General features: G+C 40.1%; 1 long non-coding RNA gene across 1 annotated transcript in view; it reads left to right on the top strand.

Annotated features, from left to right (window-relative positions):
* Positions 1-12724, top strand: part of LOC116706223 (uncharacterized) — a 22347-nt gene extending 9623 nt beyond the window's left edge. The window contains exon 3 of the long non-coding RNA XR_004336176.1: positions 12631-12724. This is a non-coding gene — a long non-coding RNA (uncharacterized LOC116706223). The remainder of the gene's footprint in view (positions 1-12630) is intronic.
* The last annotated feature ends 4800 nt before the right edge of the window (positions 12725-17524 follow it).

Below are 17524 nucleotides of genomic sequence, written 5' to 3' on the forward strand. Positions count from 1 at the left end.
TCCTCTCCATTATAGACAGAATACCAGCTGATCTGAGTGGGTGGCTGATTTTAATGCAATATCTACATTGCCAATTATCCGCAACCATTCACCCAATGTTCCAAAGGCACATTCTGTTTACTAATCTGATATCATTTCAAAAAACTAACTAGAAAAACATTGGCGAACTCTTTTGCAATTATGTCAGCACATAATGTAATCTGAAAACTGCTGCCCTGGTTAAAAAAACAATGCAACTGATCTCAGCTGGTATTCTGTCTACAATGGAGTGCAATGGAAATTTGTGAGTGACCCCAAACTTTTGACCGGTAGTGTTTACACAGTACAGATTAAAACCATGAACACCTTCAAGAAAAAAATGTCCAAAAGTATTGATCATTATCCCCATGACATGCATGCGTTGCCATTCGGAGATGCTTCTTTAAACGTCAGATGACATCTTGTATGACCTAGTTTATTTTAAGCATACTAAAGACCCTAAAGTCTTTCATTACAGATGTTTTTTAAGTTACATTATCTGTTGCTGACATGCATGTTCAGTTCTTTTCTGAGCCACAGAAAGTCTTCAGTGTGTCGTTGCACTGAGGCTCGTCTTTCTAATAAGGTGTTACTAAACACTGGGGATAACTGTCTTAAGCAATCTGCTCTATGTCTAACCTCAAACATGCACAATGAATTTCCCACCGTCTTATCTACAACTGAAACTGAACAAACACAAAAATGTGTGTCCCTCTAGACTGTAAGAGTCTGTGATTGTGTTATTTGGCATCCCTAACACTACCTTGGGAGCTATTATTGCGCTAAAATTTTGCAGTGAGGGGACAATTATCTGGCCTCTTTAGTCCGTGTGGATGATGTAATTAATTGCAGTTTTATCCTTGTGTGTGAATCTGCAGAGTCAAGCAGCAGCAGCATTTGTGGGTCATGGACACATAGTGTATGAATTGGTGATAAAGACAGGAGTTGGACAGTTGGAAAGAGAGCTTGAAATAAAAATGTAATAGCTAGTTTTCATAGAATAAATTACCTTGAGGACCACTAATTTCAGGGTTACAGTGTTTAGAAGAATGAGAAGAATGTGGAAAAATACATCCTCCCTGATGGTTATGGCAACTATTGTTTGTTTTTGTACCTGTGTGTAGGGAACGAACATGAAAATCTTGGATGGATGCCATGGTGGAGAGAAGATTGCACCAGGACTTGGGATAGTTGCTCTCAGTAAGTCACTGTTTGATGTTATAAGAGGAAATATGGATTATAGGTAGTGCACTACACTTTGTTTTATATAATTTTTAAAAGGAATATTTGATTATATTCTTATATTTTTAAGACAGTGAGCACAGTGACATCTGCCATTTTAAGTGAAATATTTATTTCAACTTAACTTTCTGGAACGTAACATTCTGATATTGATACTGAAGCTTTGTTGAGTAAAACTTAACAGTCCCAAACCTTGAGCTGATAGGCCATATTAAAACAGAAGATATACATTGAAATGTTCCAAACATGGACATATTGACCCTGCAATTTGTGGTCGCTAAAGTGTCAGCTAGTGGGGTTCCCAATATTTTACACAAATGATTTACATTTACTGTAGCACTGTTCTAGGCAGTTAATTTTTTTCCGGTCTTGTGTCTATATAACTGGGAACACAATTATTCAACTTGAGTAAAATGTGGTATTTTTTTCCATCTCTGCCTGCTTTAATCAAACCAAATCTACACATAAAAGGCCTGTCCTCTCGCAAATTACATTTTTTAACATCTTGAAAGTCATCCATATCCGCAAAAACACTAAAAGGAAGTTTCCAGTGTAGCTTTTATGATCAGAAATGAGTCACTAAACTGATGTCAGTCCAGTAACTAATTTGAGTTTGCTTGTCTGTGAGGCATCGTGTCTCCATTCATCCCAGTTTGGCTCTCCTCCCTGATAGGTACGTAGATAAATTGTTTTTTGCAAACATGAACGTCTGACAATGCGGGATGAAATAAAACACACCTTGTGCTGCATTCATCCAGCTGTTCACTGTCCCGAGGTTGGAATGTGCTGCCATGTGAAGCCCCAGAAGAAGACATTCATTAAAGGATTAGCGCCCACACTTTGTACTGACACAAGAATGAGGGGAGCTGAAAGGAGAAGAATGAAATGATCAAAATGATATTCAAGCACAATTTTACACATGAGAGGAGATGCTGGGGGTGTAAGTAGCGGCAATCAAAACAAAGTGCAAAGATCCTCACTTTTCTGAGGCAGCGGCATGCTGGCAAAGATAACAGCTGAGGTGGAATCCTGCCGTGGCTAAGCCTCTTTAGTGCACTTGCCTTTCAAGGTGTCAAAGAGGCTGACATCAAAGAAGCCGTGGCCACTTTAGCGTTTCTTTAAATGGAGCAGTGATCAACAAATTCTCAGCTTGGGAAGACACTTTGTCCCAGGAGAGCAACAGCAGCAGCGTGGAAGTCAAAAGATGAATTCAGAAAGTAATTTAGTTAGTGAGCGTTCATGGAAATGGTACCAATCTTCCATGGCCTTCCAGTAAGAGCTCATATTTTCAATTTGAGATGTATGCACTCCCCTCAAATAGTTCATTCTTTGGTGTCCTAAAAACAGGTTTTAAAGTGTTTCAACTCTAGTTCCAAACCAAACAAAAGCATTACATTTCTTTGCTTGTTTATTGAAAGTTTCAATAATAGGCAATTTGGCAGCGACAGTAGGAATCCTCAACCCAAAAACCATAGAAGTGGCAGTATGTGTGGTCTGGTGCTGCCACTGCAGTGAACTCCAGAGAAGCAGGAGGACCAGGGCCAGCTTATTTCCCGTAGCATAACACATGCCGACAGCAGGCAGACATGGCAAACTGGACTCTCCTTGTTCTCACACTCTGTGCCAAATTGGGGGAAATTCTTCCAGTGGCAAGTATCAATTACTCACTTTAAACAAACATCCAAGGCTTTTGAATATTAACACAGTGCATGCATGTCTCCCAACAGGGCATCTGATACAGGGAGACCACACACACGGAGTCACCTTTCAGCATCACCTTTCTCCTTGCACTGACTTTTTTTCTCATTTGCATGATCCATTAGGCCTGTAACAATGTTTTATGTAGTGGCGTTTTTTTGTTCAATGGCAGTTAAAGCATTAGAGCCATTAATTTAATGAGATGGGTCACACTTTTGTTTGCATCCATCAAACACGTTTCCAATACCGGCGTAGTGTCACCTAACAGCAGTGTTAGCTATGATCCTATGGATTCGTACCAGAGGACGCCCCCACCCACAGTTGCAAGTCAAGTCGGCATTTGAACGTTAAAAATCCACCGAAGCACCTTAACACGTGTTTTAGTAATGCAATTAGTCTGTCTGTTGTGTTTAATCTACTAGTGTCCTTTGTTCAATCAGTAAAGTTACTGTAATTCCTTACATTATTCTACCGTAGTTGCCCGGGGATTTGGGCTCTTATTTTTCTAATCTGTACATACCAACTTGTTTGCTAACATTTGCTGAGGTTCTAAGAGATACGTTGATGGTAAGTGTTGATTTTGTTTTGATGTGCCAAATTGCAATTGGATTATTGGACTGTTGAGCTAAAGCTATGCTAGCGGTAGCTGACAATTGTTGCCATAGCAACTCCAAACATACTGGGCTGTAGCCGTCTCAAGCCAGAGAATTTGAACACACTCGGGGTTTTTTTCTTATAATTAATGCTTTGTTTTGTATTGATGGGGATTAATGTTCCGTTGTCAATTTTATGTAAATTTAAGCAAAAAACGCAATGTTTTATGATAATAAGGGGGTGTATTTTACTTCATAGGCTGTGTAAACAAAACAGTGATATATAACAAAAGATGTATCCTGGCATTCATTCAAAACTTTAATTAGTTTAAAAAAGAAATATATATATAAATAAATTATTTCTGAGACAATTAATTGAACAGCAAAATTTGGAATCATTATAGAGACTCCATATGTTCATTGCTGCTCTCTTTGACCACTTTTAATTGAGGTGACATAATCAGCCTACAAACAGAAAGAAAGACTACATTCTCTATACTATCTCCCAAAAGTGAAGTCTAGTGAAGTAACATATACACCAGAGAGATTCTGCCTGACACCATAGGGCTGTATTCAGTCTTTTTTAACGGTTGTGTCAAATAAAGCATCAGCAGGGAAAACACATCCATCATTCTGAAATGTCTGACTTGCCAATCACATGCAAGTGAAGTCGACAGCCATGAAGTCTGCATCGCCTGGCACGGCCCCATCTGTTACAGATATACAAGAAACTTCAAATGGTCAGCTTCAGCCTTAAAACATATCGCACAGCAGTCACACGGCCATGTGGTCCTTGTGAAGCTGCCGGTTTCAAATTAAAGTGTGTAGTAGATGTGGGGAGATCACACCATTCATGCTAAGCTAATAAGTTGAGTCTGCATGAGGCAAAACCACGAGATTCAGACGTTTCACTGGCTCTTGAAATGTGCATGTGCACAAAAGAACACACAATTAAGCTGGCTACCATCACTAAAGCTGTGTGTTTCATTATTCCCTGAGAAATTTGTAAATAAAATTATTTGTGATAACATTTATTAGAGACATACTTTCTATTTTTGGGACCATTTAAAGCTCAGATTAATAGATAAATACAGATGACAGAATGCTTGTGCAGAAACAATTCCAGAGTAAATTGAGTGCAACTTGAAGGTGGACATTCTTTTTACTTTACTAAACATCTACAATACATTTACAGATTTGTTTTTCGAAAGAATGCGCAAATATTGTTCTTAATAATCATACAGAAAGAGATCACCCAACTTTTGTATCCATGAAAACTTTCAAAGTGAAAACTTTCAAAATTTTGAAGTGGCTTGTTTGGTGCATATTCTCTATGTAACACTCAAAAAAATTGCCCTATCCCCAACCCCCGTGATGATCACAGGTAGGCCTATTGTGAATAACAAGCTATTTAAACGCTTGTGAATGCGCACAGATTAACAAAATGGATCACAACAAGCTGAGGACGAAAACACGAACTGCTAGCTGGAAGCAAAAAAACCTAGAGGAATTTCACTCCAGATCCTGTAGGGTGAGGAAACATTAAAGAGGTTAAACCAAAGTATATACCAAAAAGAAAAACTTCATCACAAAGGAAAGTAGCTAAGTCCATATGGAGTTGGGTTTGGAACCGGAGGTTTGCAGATTCAAGTCCACGTACAGACCAAAGTATGGTGGTGGACTGGTAGCTGGAGAGGTGCCAGTTCACCTGCTGGGCACTGCCAAGGTGCTCTTGAGCAAAGCACCAAACCCCCAACTGCTCGGGGGGCTTTTCTATGGGCAGCCCCCTCACTCTGACATGTCTTCATATAGTGCATGTATAGGTACTGAGCATGTGTATGTAATTCAGGCCTGTGTGTAATAACAACAGAGTGTACATTTTAATTTCCCCTTGTGGGATTAACAAAGTATAAATAAAGTATACATTAAAACCTGGATTTAAACTCAGCATTCATCCATACAAACTAAAACCAACACAAAAACTCCTTTAACAAGCAACCGCTTTTTCTTTTTAAATATTACAAGAAAAACATTTTGCTGTCCTTAATAATTTTATGTATTTTCAACAACAAATAGATAACACACCACAGAGATGCTGACCACGGTGGTCTTTCACCCCTGCTGCTTAAAAATTACCAGTGATGACGTTAGCTGTGAAAGCTTAAACTGGTGCACATGTCAGCAGCTCCGCAGGCTTAAACATACCGCATGAGACTTCTACATTAGGGTTTTTTTAGTGCGAAAAGTATTGTGAAAAAGAGTCAAAAGTCTAACACTTACTGGGAAATTGAAAACATTCGGGCGTTTTCACACAGGAAGGGTTGAGGAGGCTTTGATTTCTTAAAGTGTTGACAGTGCAAGGACACCTTATACAGAAACCGCCCTCCCAATGGCTCCTTGAGCAGCTCCCAATACAACAAAGACTTCAAAAGAACTGCAGTTTAAAGGCGGTACTATGAGACACAAATGCATAATGGAATTTCTTCATCGATAACAATGTAATTTGAATATTGACCCAGAACAAAAGGGCAATGGTTTGCATGTTAGTTATCTCCATATCCATTTACTGTTGCAATGAAAGGCAAAAATCTAATCCAGGAGTCACACTGTAACTATCAAACGTTATTTGAACTTCAGGGTTGTGCTAAAAAACTCTCTACTGTACATCCAAAGCAAATAGGTATTTTTGTGGACTGACTACAGATGGGAAGTTGAAAATCACAGTGTGAGAATGGCTCTCGACCATGAGAATAAAGATGAAGCCGTGTTTTCATATCAAACTAATAAGAGTCATATGGGGAGAAAAAGGCTTCAGCAGTCCACACTGGGGATTGATGTGGAGAGTAGAGTGAGAGATCGTGGCAGCACTGTGTTTTTCTTGTGCTGTTGCAAAAACAGACACCAGGACTCAAGTAAAGTAGTAAAGTAGCAGCCCCTCCATAATGCTTGGTTTTAGCAATATAACCCCTAGTGATTCTGAACGCTGACACCACGTACAGTATCTATATTCCCTTTGATTTTGGCGACATGTTCAGCATAGAATTTGGTTAAAAATCAATTCTGATTTACGATGCCATTTTAATCAAGAGAAACATTCTTATAGGTCTCTTTATAAACTAGAAATCTATTCTTTAACAAAAAACAAACAAAGAAGGGGTTCATTGTAAAGTTGATCGGAACCTCATCAGATCACTTTTCACTGGGAACAGTTTGCCGAAGGGCCCTTTAGGCTTCAAGCAAAACCCTAATTTCCTTGCAAATCCCATACAACAATATTAGTTTTAAACCAGCAAAGCATTTTACGTCATCTCAAGAGAGCAATGGTGGCCAAAAACTGTAGGAAATGGAGTCACAGGAAGGATTTAACACTTGTGCCAACAAACACGAAGTGTATGAATTTGTTCATATAACAAGCTCAGAAAACCTGTCGGGGTGCTTTAAATTGTGTCATGATAGTATTTTTCATATTTAGCGTGATAACCATACTGTACTTATAATTTATACTCTGGCCCTGGAATACAAATTCTTTTCAAATGTAGATTTTATAGTTGGAATGGCAAATAAATGACCTGAACTTGAACTCGGTATAACTCTAACCAGAAGCTTCAATATAATAGTAATGTGTTTCCTATTCCACAAAGCCCAATGAATGTGAAGCAACAGCAAAAACTGGTTTTGGCTTGGTTAAGTCAACTACCGGACCCACCGCCTCAACAGCCTTGGATTTACTCTGAGAATTTATACAAAAACACATATTCCTAACACAGCAAACAGGCCCATTTTTAAATGTTTAAAAAAAAATGTATTAAGAGAGAAAGTGGCTATTTGAAAACTTACATATCTGCTTTCTTTCCTTTTTCATTTTTTTTTTGTATATTTAGAAATCACAGTGTTTCACATAGTTAATATTTTATACTGTATTTTAACCATTTCAATATTACTTTTTTATTCTGATAGAAATAAGGATAGAGCAGTTACGTTAACTTTGTTCTCTACCGTATCCTTTTGCTATTTTCTGATTATTAAAGATTCATTTTAGCTTGTGATTAACTTTAGTTTTGCTCCAAACAATGAGTGAATGGAAAGCCCCCAACATCCAACTACACAGGATGCGATGCATCATTAGCCTGTATTTCTCTAAGAAGGATATCTGTTGCATCACTTTGCATTTTTCTGTGACTGACATTTTAAAAAGGAGCACAAAAGGGCCAAGACAAAAGCCAGGGCTAATTTCTTTGTGGTGTTATATGATAATAACTCAGTACCTTCCCCTGCACTGAGGCAGAGAGTAAACTGGGATAAAGGGGAATTTAACATCCTTTTAGCTGCCAGGAGCCCGTTAGACCCTGTAAGCTTATATTTTGTATTTAGTGGTGAACTTATACAAGCATGCATGCATGCAGGCACACTTGCACTCTTACCCACAAGACCAAAATACTCAGTTTAAAGCTGTAAGTGACAAAGAATGTGCATGCTAGCTAGCTAAAGGCTAAATGTGTTAGGAATATGTGTTTTTGTATAAATTGTCAGAGTAACACCAAGGCTGGTGAGGCGGTGGGTTTGGTAGTTGACTTAACTATGCCAAAACCTGCTCTTGCTGTTGCGTCACATTCATTGGGCTTTGTGGAAGACTTAAGACTATGACTGATCATAACTCACTAATCTGGCTTATTGGAGGGCTGATGTAACTTCCTTTTTCACTTTCAATGATCACATTCACAGTTGACCTATTCTTGCCAATGGATCATTTCCAGAGGAATGGATTTTTTTTTTTTTATTTTAACACACTAAAATCCAAACATGAAGAGTTTACACTATATTGCCAGAAGAGCAAAAAGGCAAAACAGACAGACAGCTGATGCAGCAAATCAGAGATCTGTGTGGTGATTCACACACCTGCTTTGTCCAACAGTGAGGCGTACAAGTTAAGAGTCGGCCAGAGGATCCTGGACCCAGTTTAGTCTAAGGGAGCCAGACAATGACTCAATAGCAGGTTTTTGACGCAATGAGTAAATCAAAGAGGACAAAGGTTGTGCTCTGTGGAGCCCACAAGCAGGTGCGTTAAAAATGTATCTCAGTAAATCGTCCTTATTCTTCTTGATTTATATCGTTTTTGTGATCAGACCTTTATTTTTTTAAATACTGGAGGTTATATTTAGAATAATAGCAAATCATCAGCTTCTAAATCCACATCGTAGTTGGAAAAAGCCTGCTTTAACCCCTGCCCCAATCTGTTTGTCAAGCTTAATATTGGAATCAATTTTAACACCTAAATTGGTAACGGTTGGCTTGACAAATTGAGCCAAGGGACCCAGGTTGACAAGGGGGGTCCAATTGTGGGCACAGAAAACAACCACTTCCGTTATTGTTTCATTCAAACTTAAAAAAGTTAGAAGCCATCCAGGCCTTTATGTCAACAAGGCATTTGAGCAGTGGTCTGAGAGAGATGCTCTTTTTAAGGAACAAATACATCTGGCTGTTGTCAGCATAGCAGTGGAATAGAATGCCATGTTATATAAGTATGGAACCAAGCAGGAGCAGATAGAGAGAGAAGCAGAGAAGGACAACAAGTCACCACAGCTGACACAGAAAGTGCGGCCTTCCAAATAAGACCTTAACCAGCTGAGAGCTATGTCCTCGATGCCCACCCAGTCAGTGTTCAAAACAAGAAATCATGCTTTTCATGGTCCACCACGTCAAATGCAGAAGTTAGATGAAGAAGCATCAAAACAACACAATCACCAGAGTCTGTATCTAAAAATATATTATTAAATACTTTTAAAAGAGCGGTCCGGAGTTTTAAAACCGGATTGGAAAACTTCAAGAGTGTTTTGTTCTTCCAAAAAGGCCATTTGTTGAATGTAAACCAACTTTTCAAGCATTTTAGCTAGGAAAGGTAGTTAAGATATAGGCCTAAAATTTGCTAGATCTTCAAGATCGAGTCCAGGTTTTTTAATTAGAAGTTGGACTACTGTATGTTTAACATTCCCAGGGACCACACTTGAGGAAAGGCTACTATCAACAACTGCAAGAACAGATGGACATACAGTAGGAAAAAGTTAAAAAGTCAAGGAGGGACAGTGTAACTTGGAGAACCTGAGGGCTTCAAATGACCAACACTCTTGTGTTGTACAGACTAAGACAGGTTCAAAGTTTTCCAAAAACAGCACAGTAGACACAACAGAGATTGAGGAATCATAAGTAGAAGGTAACATCTTAGCCCTGACAGAAGTGAACCTCTCAGCAAAAAGGTGAAGAAATTGTTCACACACACAGCGTGAGAGGCGTCAACACAGGCTGTTGGCTGGCCATTAAGAACAGAGTCAATAGTTTTAAAAAACATACAAGGGTTGTAAGAGTTATACAGAATAATTTCAGATAGGTATTGCCAGCAATCTCGTACTATTTGAAACAACACATGCAGTGTGTCCTTCTTCCATTTGTGCTCAGCTTTGTGGCACTCATATCTGACAGCACGAACTGTGTCATTAAGCCAGGGCTCCACTTTTGCTTTACGTGTCTATAGCCATTTGACAAGTGGAGTTAAGCCATGAGCTGAGCTCCTCTGGATCGCCAAAGAGTCTGGTATGGCACTATTCTGACTGATGACAGATGAGAACTGAACAGCAGTGGAAGGCTTAATTATCTGACAGCGCCTAGCAGCAGCGGGAGGTTTAAAACGTATTACAGGCAAGAACGGACTCAAATAACACAGGCATGTGGTCAGAAAACACTGCATCACAGATCCCTAAGTTAATAACAGGCAAACCAAAGGACAAAACAAGGTCAAGCGTGTGCCTGCGTTCCAGTGTGGGCCCAGACACATATTGCACAAGATTAAAAGAGTCAATAAGATGTAAGACATCTTTTTCCATTGGGTTGTCAGGACAGCACACATGGATATTAAAATCTCCAACAATAAGGACACGGTCATATTTCGGCATGATTTCAAACAAAAGACCGGCAAAGTGATTTATAAAATCCTTATTATGTTTGGGAGGCCGATGGACCACTGCACACAGCACTGTGTGAGAGCAACCCAGCTCGAATGAGATGAGTTCAAAGCTTGTGTGCGTGGATTCTAGCAATAACTGTTTACATTTATAGTCATTCTTGTAGACAGTCGCTATTCCTCCTCCTCGGCCCAATATCCACGGGGAGTTAAAATCAACAGTCATGCCGCAATAATTCAGAGAAAGCACTAGACTCTCGAACAGTCATCTAAGTCTCAATCATAAAAAAGATATCCAAGCCACGGGACGTGAATAAATCATTTAAGATTAAAGTTTTTTTCTCTAGCAATCTAGCATTAACCAGGCCGAACCTGGCAGGAGCCGGTGACATTGACTGCCCAGGAACCCGATACAGAGGCTGCAGGTTCAGCAAATTCACCCCGCGCCAACAGGGACAAGGAGAGCAAGGGCCGCGGGGCTGTAACACACCCAACCAGACCGACAATAGGATCCAACCAGGCGTCGGCAGGTCCCGCAATCGCTGCAAGGTGGAGAGGCAATGGGACTACACGGTATTTACTCCGGGAAGTTGTGTTGAGGAGGGCCTTAATCCTCACCAGCCGTCCGCTGCTTTTACCCCTCCGGTGGTAGAGTTTCCGCCGGGGAAGTAGGGCTGTGGGTCGGCACAGGTAGGATGGGATCCCCCGATAGAAGTGACGGCAAAGTTTCATATCCATACTCTGACTTTACTAGGTCTTTGGCAGAGAGTTTAGTATCCATTAGTGGCTGCCGATCATACACCAGCAGCAGGGTTAACATTTTGCGCAACAAGTGACAAAAAGAGCATTTAAACACACACACACACACACACACACACACAGTGGAGACAGACAGCGGGCCGGTCACACTGGCGCCATCTTGATCACGACACCCAGCCTTGAAACAAAAAAACTGAAAATTAGAAAAGTAAAATATAATTTTATGTACGGGTATATAAAGCACGGAAAAATATAAGCGAGAATGGCAGGGTGCCTTAAATGAGTGGCGTCAGTACCCAAGTAGTCGCGCAAGGAGAGCAAGCGGTAACGTGTATGAGTGGCGCTGTGAGGAAAAGAGAGAGGAACAAGAGATAGCAAAGTAGATGTAGTTAAGTGTGTTAAAAGTGAACAATAAAACAAAAAGGTAGAACTTCTCAACACAAGGTGGCTTAATCTATTATCAATACTGCCGGTAAAATGAAAGGCTTTACCCCCGAAAAAACATTGGCTTAAACCTTAGCCTAGACAATGTTGCAGCGCGTCTAGCAGCTGAGCAGAGAGGGCAACTCAGCAGTTCGCTAAGTTGTTGCTCTCTTTACCAATAGAAGCTGCTCTGTTTTCGGCTACGAAACGTGTAAGTTATAAACAGAAAGACACACCGCTAGCTGCTAGGCTAATGTGCAATGTTAAAACAACAGCAGCGTTAACGTTAATGTGTCTACCACAGCTAAGAACGGAGAAATATCTTTGCCTTCCCTACCATGTATGTTGTTATGTGTCATGGAACGTTGCCCTCCCCAACCCGTTAAATTTGTTCCATCTTTTGATAACTTTTGTTTTTGTCATTAGAATCCATGTCATTAAACACAATGTTTATGACATGGTATTGCGGTTATGCTGTAATCGTCCCAGCCCTAGTGCTGATTTCACCTGGACAGTCACAGGTGTGTGGGATGATTGCGAGGTTGGAGAAGGTTGCTTTCACCTAAAGAGCACATGTCGCTAGCTGAAGGAGACTGTGGAAGACAAAGGACAGAAAGACTTCATAAAATAACACAACAAACGATTCTATAAAACACCTATTAAAGTGCCTATATTATGAAGAAAAAAAAAAAACTTTTTCTGCGATTTGGTGTGTTATTTTGTGTCTTTGGTGCTTCCAAATGCTTTCAAACTTGAAAAAAAAGTGAGAGTTTTAAGTGAGATATGGGTTTCTGAATGTATCCTGCCTTCAGTCTCCGGGTGAGCTGGTCAGAATCGGCAGGGCCGTCTACGTCAACATCCGAAACATTTTGTGTGTGCTAACCACTTTAGCTAATACCACAGCTAGCTGTTTCTCCAACTTCGGTCAGTACAAGGCAGGATTAGCACACTTCCAACTTTGTGTGGAATACTTGCAGACGAGGGACATGTACGTAGTTCTATACAATCTATTTTGTAGATTAGGGTGAATCTGTGTATTGTTTTGATGTTTGTATTGCTTTGTGTATTTGTATTGTTTTTGTTTGTTCATTCTCTATTGAGAATGAGGTGGCTAACCGCTAGCAATGCTAGCTTCTAACTGGTAGCTTACTGCGCAGTATCTAGCCACTGCGCATGTGCAACTCCCAACAAAGATGGGATAGAAGTGACATGCCTCACTCTATAGCTAAAACAGAGATCTCAAAACACAGGGTAAAAAGAGGAGCTGCAGCAATGTGCAGTACAACAACAAAAAAATTGAGGTTGTACCAGAATGGTTGTTTAAAAAAAAAAAAAAAAAACATTCTGGTTGTAATTTGGAGTCATGGAGTCATGTTTCTGCATGGTCTATTGATGCAGGCACTAATACAAGCATACCATGTGATATTCAAGATTCCATATTCTTTATTAATCCCATATCGGGGAAATTCACAATGTCACAGCAGCAAGGAATATTGTAAAAAAAAAAAAAGGGACGAAATTTATGTTAAAAGGTGCTCCAAGCGATGTTGGGTGACGTCACTTCTTGTTGACGTTAGAAGTATTTTCAAACAAAACAAGACTAGCTTGCCCCTCCCTCCTCCTCATCCCATCCCCCGTGCCTCCCTTCTGTGCTTCCGCGCACTAAGCCCCACAACCCCCATCCCCAAATCCCACTTGTTGGTTATTGGCTGGATTGTTTTGTGTATGCCTCGTGGTGCAGGTTGGCACAGTTTGTTTTTGTTGACATTTGTAGACCCTGGGCTGTCTACAGAGACCACTTTTTTTTTTTTTTACAGTGTGTTCTGGGGACAGGCAGCTCGCAGATAGTGAGGAGATGCTCTAAGTGACAAATGTAGCCTTAGAGCACCTTCAAGAAAAACAAGCTGATTTCCGGTCTGATACAGCTGAAAACCACACACTTCAATATGCTTAACTGTGATCTGTAACTTGTAAAATTGCATTTAAATATACCTGTAATTAATATGGTGATCAATTTAATTATTGGATGTTAAAATTATATGGGAAGAGTTTGGAGAAGGTTCAACATGTTTTGCAATGGTGAACCTACTGTACTTTGCAAGTGTTAAGGCTGGATTGATGCCTGGACAGCAGCTGTGTTTGTTTGGAGAATCACAAATAGGGTGTTTTAGATCCAACTCCCTCTGCCTTCACTTTCTAACATCTTCTTCCAGATGATTGTCAGTTGAAAAATTCAGTTTTCTTGTGATCTCAGAACTTGTTCTGTGGATCAAAGTGGACGTGGCTAGATTTTCTCTTTTTATGGCAGGTGATTGATCTCAGGGGTATTTATCTAAGAAGAGATTCTCTTTGAAGACATATTGGTGGGTGCTGGTGTCTAGAAGTGCCCTGGAACAGTGTAGCATGATGTAGTTATTGGGGAATAAAATGAAAAATGGGATCCGATTTTTTTTTTTGGCTTGTGGACATTTTTTTTTCTGAGGCTTATGTGTGGGAGGGGGAAAATAGTTTTATAATGAGCTGTGCACGGACACAGGCAAAGTAATACAGAGAAAGGTGAGAGCTCCTGGCTCAAATAATTAGCCTCATCTCTGGAAAAGGTAACTGGATGTGCAGTGTTAGACAAGTGTGTGGTTTATGACAACCTTGATCTTATTTCTTCCTTAGTTTTTTTGAACACGTTATGTACACAGCTAGAATGAGCTGTTCCCTGCTATGCCATAAGTCTCTTTTCCAATCTGTTGGAGCAATTTTAGTCATCCAGAGGCTAAAACACCCAGGGGTCATCTTTTATGGCCTGTCCGGGTGATGCTTGAGGTGTTTCTTTTGCAACTTCAGCTACTAAACACAGACACTTTCAAGGTAAGTTACCATTTCCTCCTCAGTTCAGATCCCTTGGTTCAGATATATTTTGACTCGTGCAGGCAAAGTGAAAGGAATCAAGTTATGATGGGTGTGTGACACATTTGGCGAAGGACAAAACCAGGCACTGGCCGGTCTTCATTAGGACTGAGGTCATTGTCTGCGGCTTGTAGTCAGGAGGCAAGCAACACTGTCTTTTTTAGAAGACTGAAGGTGGGTGATATGAAGGACTTTTGCCCATGGGCATCAGGTTATTGGTTGTAAAAAATTACCCAAACTGTATCAACAGCTGTCTGTCTGATGGTATGCAACTTTTTATCTGCAAAGAAACCCTTAACCCAAACAGATATGGCTTGATTCAATTCATCCATCTATTGACTATATTATGACTGTACATTACCAGTTGTATTGAACTTTATAATATGAAATGCCCAAGATCTCTGTGCTCTGATGATTCCTGAGTGAATGCCAAATGGATTTGTCTAAAAGCAAATGGGAACAGTGACAGATCCACTGTGACTGAGAGCTTCGATCCATGCAGGACATTTTCCACATTTCACGTCCTTCTGGTTCACTGGATTCTAGTCTATATTCTTCAGGGATTGCTCTGTTGCTGCCGGAAAATCCGCCGGATTTCACTCATTTAGGCCGGATATCCATTGCCTTGGGCTTCCTTTGTGTTGGCATTTTAAACTCCGGTCAATATATGAGGACTATGGTAAACCTTTGCTCAGATCTCTGCAAGGTAAATCCAGACTGCTAGCTAGACGATCTGCCTAATCTGACTTTTCTGTCGTTTGTGTTATTATGGCCACAGCAAAAAAACAACTTAAATGTGACCGTCAACATCTCGAAGACAACCCGACCCGTCTCCCAGCCTTCCTTATATAGAAGGGCGGGGCCACACTGAAAATCAAAAATCAGGAACACCTGAGATTAAAAGAGGAGAAAAAGAGAGCAGAAAGGGGAGTGCATAACACCCCCATCCTAAACTACTGACTTTAATTTTTAACAAGAGAAAAATAAATATATATCACCAACAATACAACACATGTGACAAGGCATCAGATAAAAATCTGCTAAATTATCACGTTTTTGTCACATTTTTTTTTAAAGATAATGCAAAAACCGGTCAGATTTATCTGGCATTTACAATATTTTATAGCCTATTCAAATATGATTCCTGTCTGTAATCAGACACGGTCACTTAACCTACTTTCTTAACCTTTGCTAACTCAAACACAACACAGCTTAAAATAACAAAAACAAAACGCATTAGTACAGCAAATTCTGGGGCTCAGCTTCACCCAGCCGTTCTTCTGTTAACAGCTTCAACGGGCCACCCACAGAATGACTGAATTAACCCAGAGGATTCCTGAATGTCTCTTGCTGTAAACAGCATCAAATGAACTCCATCATCCCAGTGTTGTTTAAACTGCAAGCAGTATGCATTTAACATTGACTTGAGTGTCTGATAAAAATCGCTCAAGTCCGTCCTGCATCTTAGGATGGTACACACTCGAGTAAATGTGACCTATTTTAAGTTGCTTGAGAGTCTGAGCCAAGTACAGTGACATGAAGTTTGAACTTTTGTAAATTTTAATAACGTTAGGCAACCCAAACAAAAAGAAGAACTTGACCAACGCTTTCACCACAATAGGAGCAGTTATGTTACGTATAGGTATAGCTTCGGGAAAATGTGCTCTTGCAAACGATAGTTAACAAAAATGTATTACCTGGCTTGCTATGAGGAAGAGGACCAACCCAGCCAACAATAACTCAATCAAAAGGTTCACCCACCAGCTGTTCACGGGCCATAGGCACATCACCAATGTTCACTTTAAACAGGCAGAAGCGGCGGAGGTGGAACAGATAGGTCTAACTCCCCAGTGGTAACAAAGCAGCCAGAAACATTAATACCATCTTCATTCCTAACTTGAGGCATTGGCATGGCACGGGTTTCAGCACCGGCAGAAAACACACCAGGATAGTGTTTTCTTTGTAAATCTGTAGACTCAGATATCACAGAATCGATGGTCACTTCAGGCTTAACAAGTACCTTACCGGACCAGATGTGCTGACAAAAAACAACCGACTTTACAGACCTGGGGGATGTTTCACAAAAGCAGAATTTATAAATCTGGGATAACCAATGAAGCGAGGCTTGACGTAGTCTAATTTGTGCAGCCTGGCTTGGTGCGTTTAACGAAAGGCCAAGCCAGGCTGAGGAGGAGCGACTAGGTTGAGTCAGGCTGAAGTAATTCTGATAGATGTGCGTTCATGGCTTTCCTTAACAGACCGTGAGGTTGATAATGGATTTACTGATGCTAAAATGGAGAATATGCATTGTCCGCATAGGCCGACTTTATACAGAGTGAGCAGCAGCTTCTTGTGGAAGTTTAATAACGTGAAACACATTATTTGTAAAAAAAGAAAAATGGCCGCTGTAATGAAACAGCGAGAGAAAGCGTGGCAGACAATCACGGACCAACTGAATGCGTAAGCAGCCTAAAAATATACATTTACTGACCATTAGGCTACTAATCATTTGCACAAATTAACCAATTTACTCTTTTCCTTAAAAGTAAGCAGAAGATAATGTTCCTCAGGAAATTTACCATGATCAATTTTCTACAACGCTAGAATATGATGCATACATATCTGGGCTCTTGAATCATGCCATCAGGTCATGTGTTTTTTTCAGATGTGATGTTAGTGAAAGTGATAGTCGCCTTATTTTGTTGTGTCCCGATTGGTTAATGTAATAAACTTTGCATTTAAAAAAAAAAAGCTAGTTTTGTGTGCTTAAGTATGCCTTCACAACAAAGACGAATTAAGAAGAAAGAGAAAGAGCTCAATGAAGCAGCTAAAAGATCAACTGCAGAGCTGGATTCAAACTGCCGACAGGCCATGCTGCAAGAAAAGCATTTGTTAGTCAAGCAACCATCTACAGTATTCATATATATATATATATATA

This window comes from Etheostoma spectabile, chromosome 18 (genome assembly GCF_008692095.1).
Source record: "Etheostoma spectabile isolate EspeVRDwgs_2016 chromosome 18, UIUC_Espe_1.0, whole genome shotgun sequence".
NCBI lineage: Eukaryota > Metazoa > Chordata > Actinopteri > Perciformes > Percidae > Etheostoma > Etheostoma spectabile.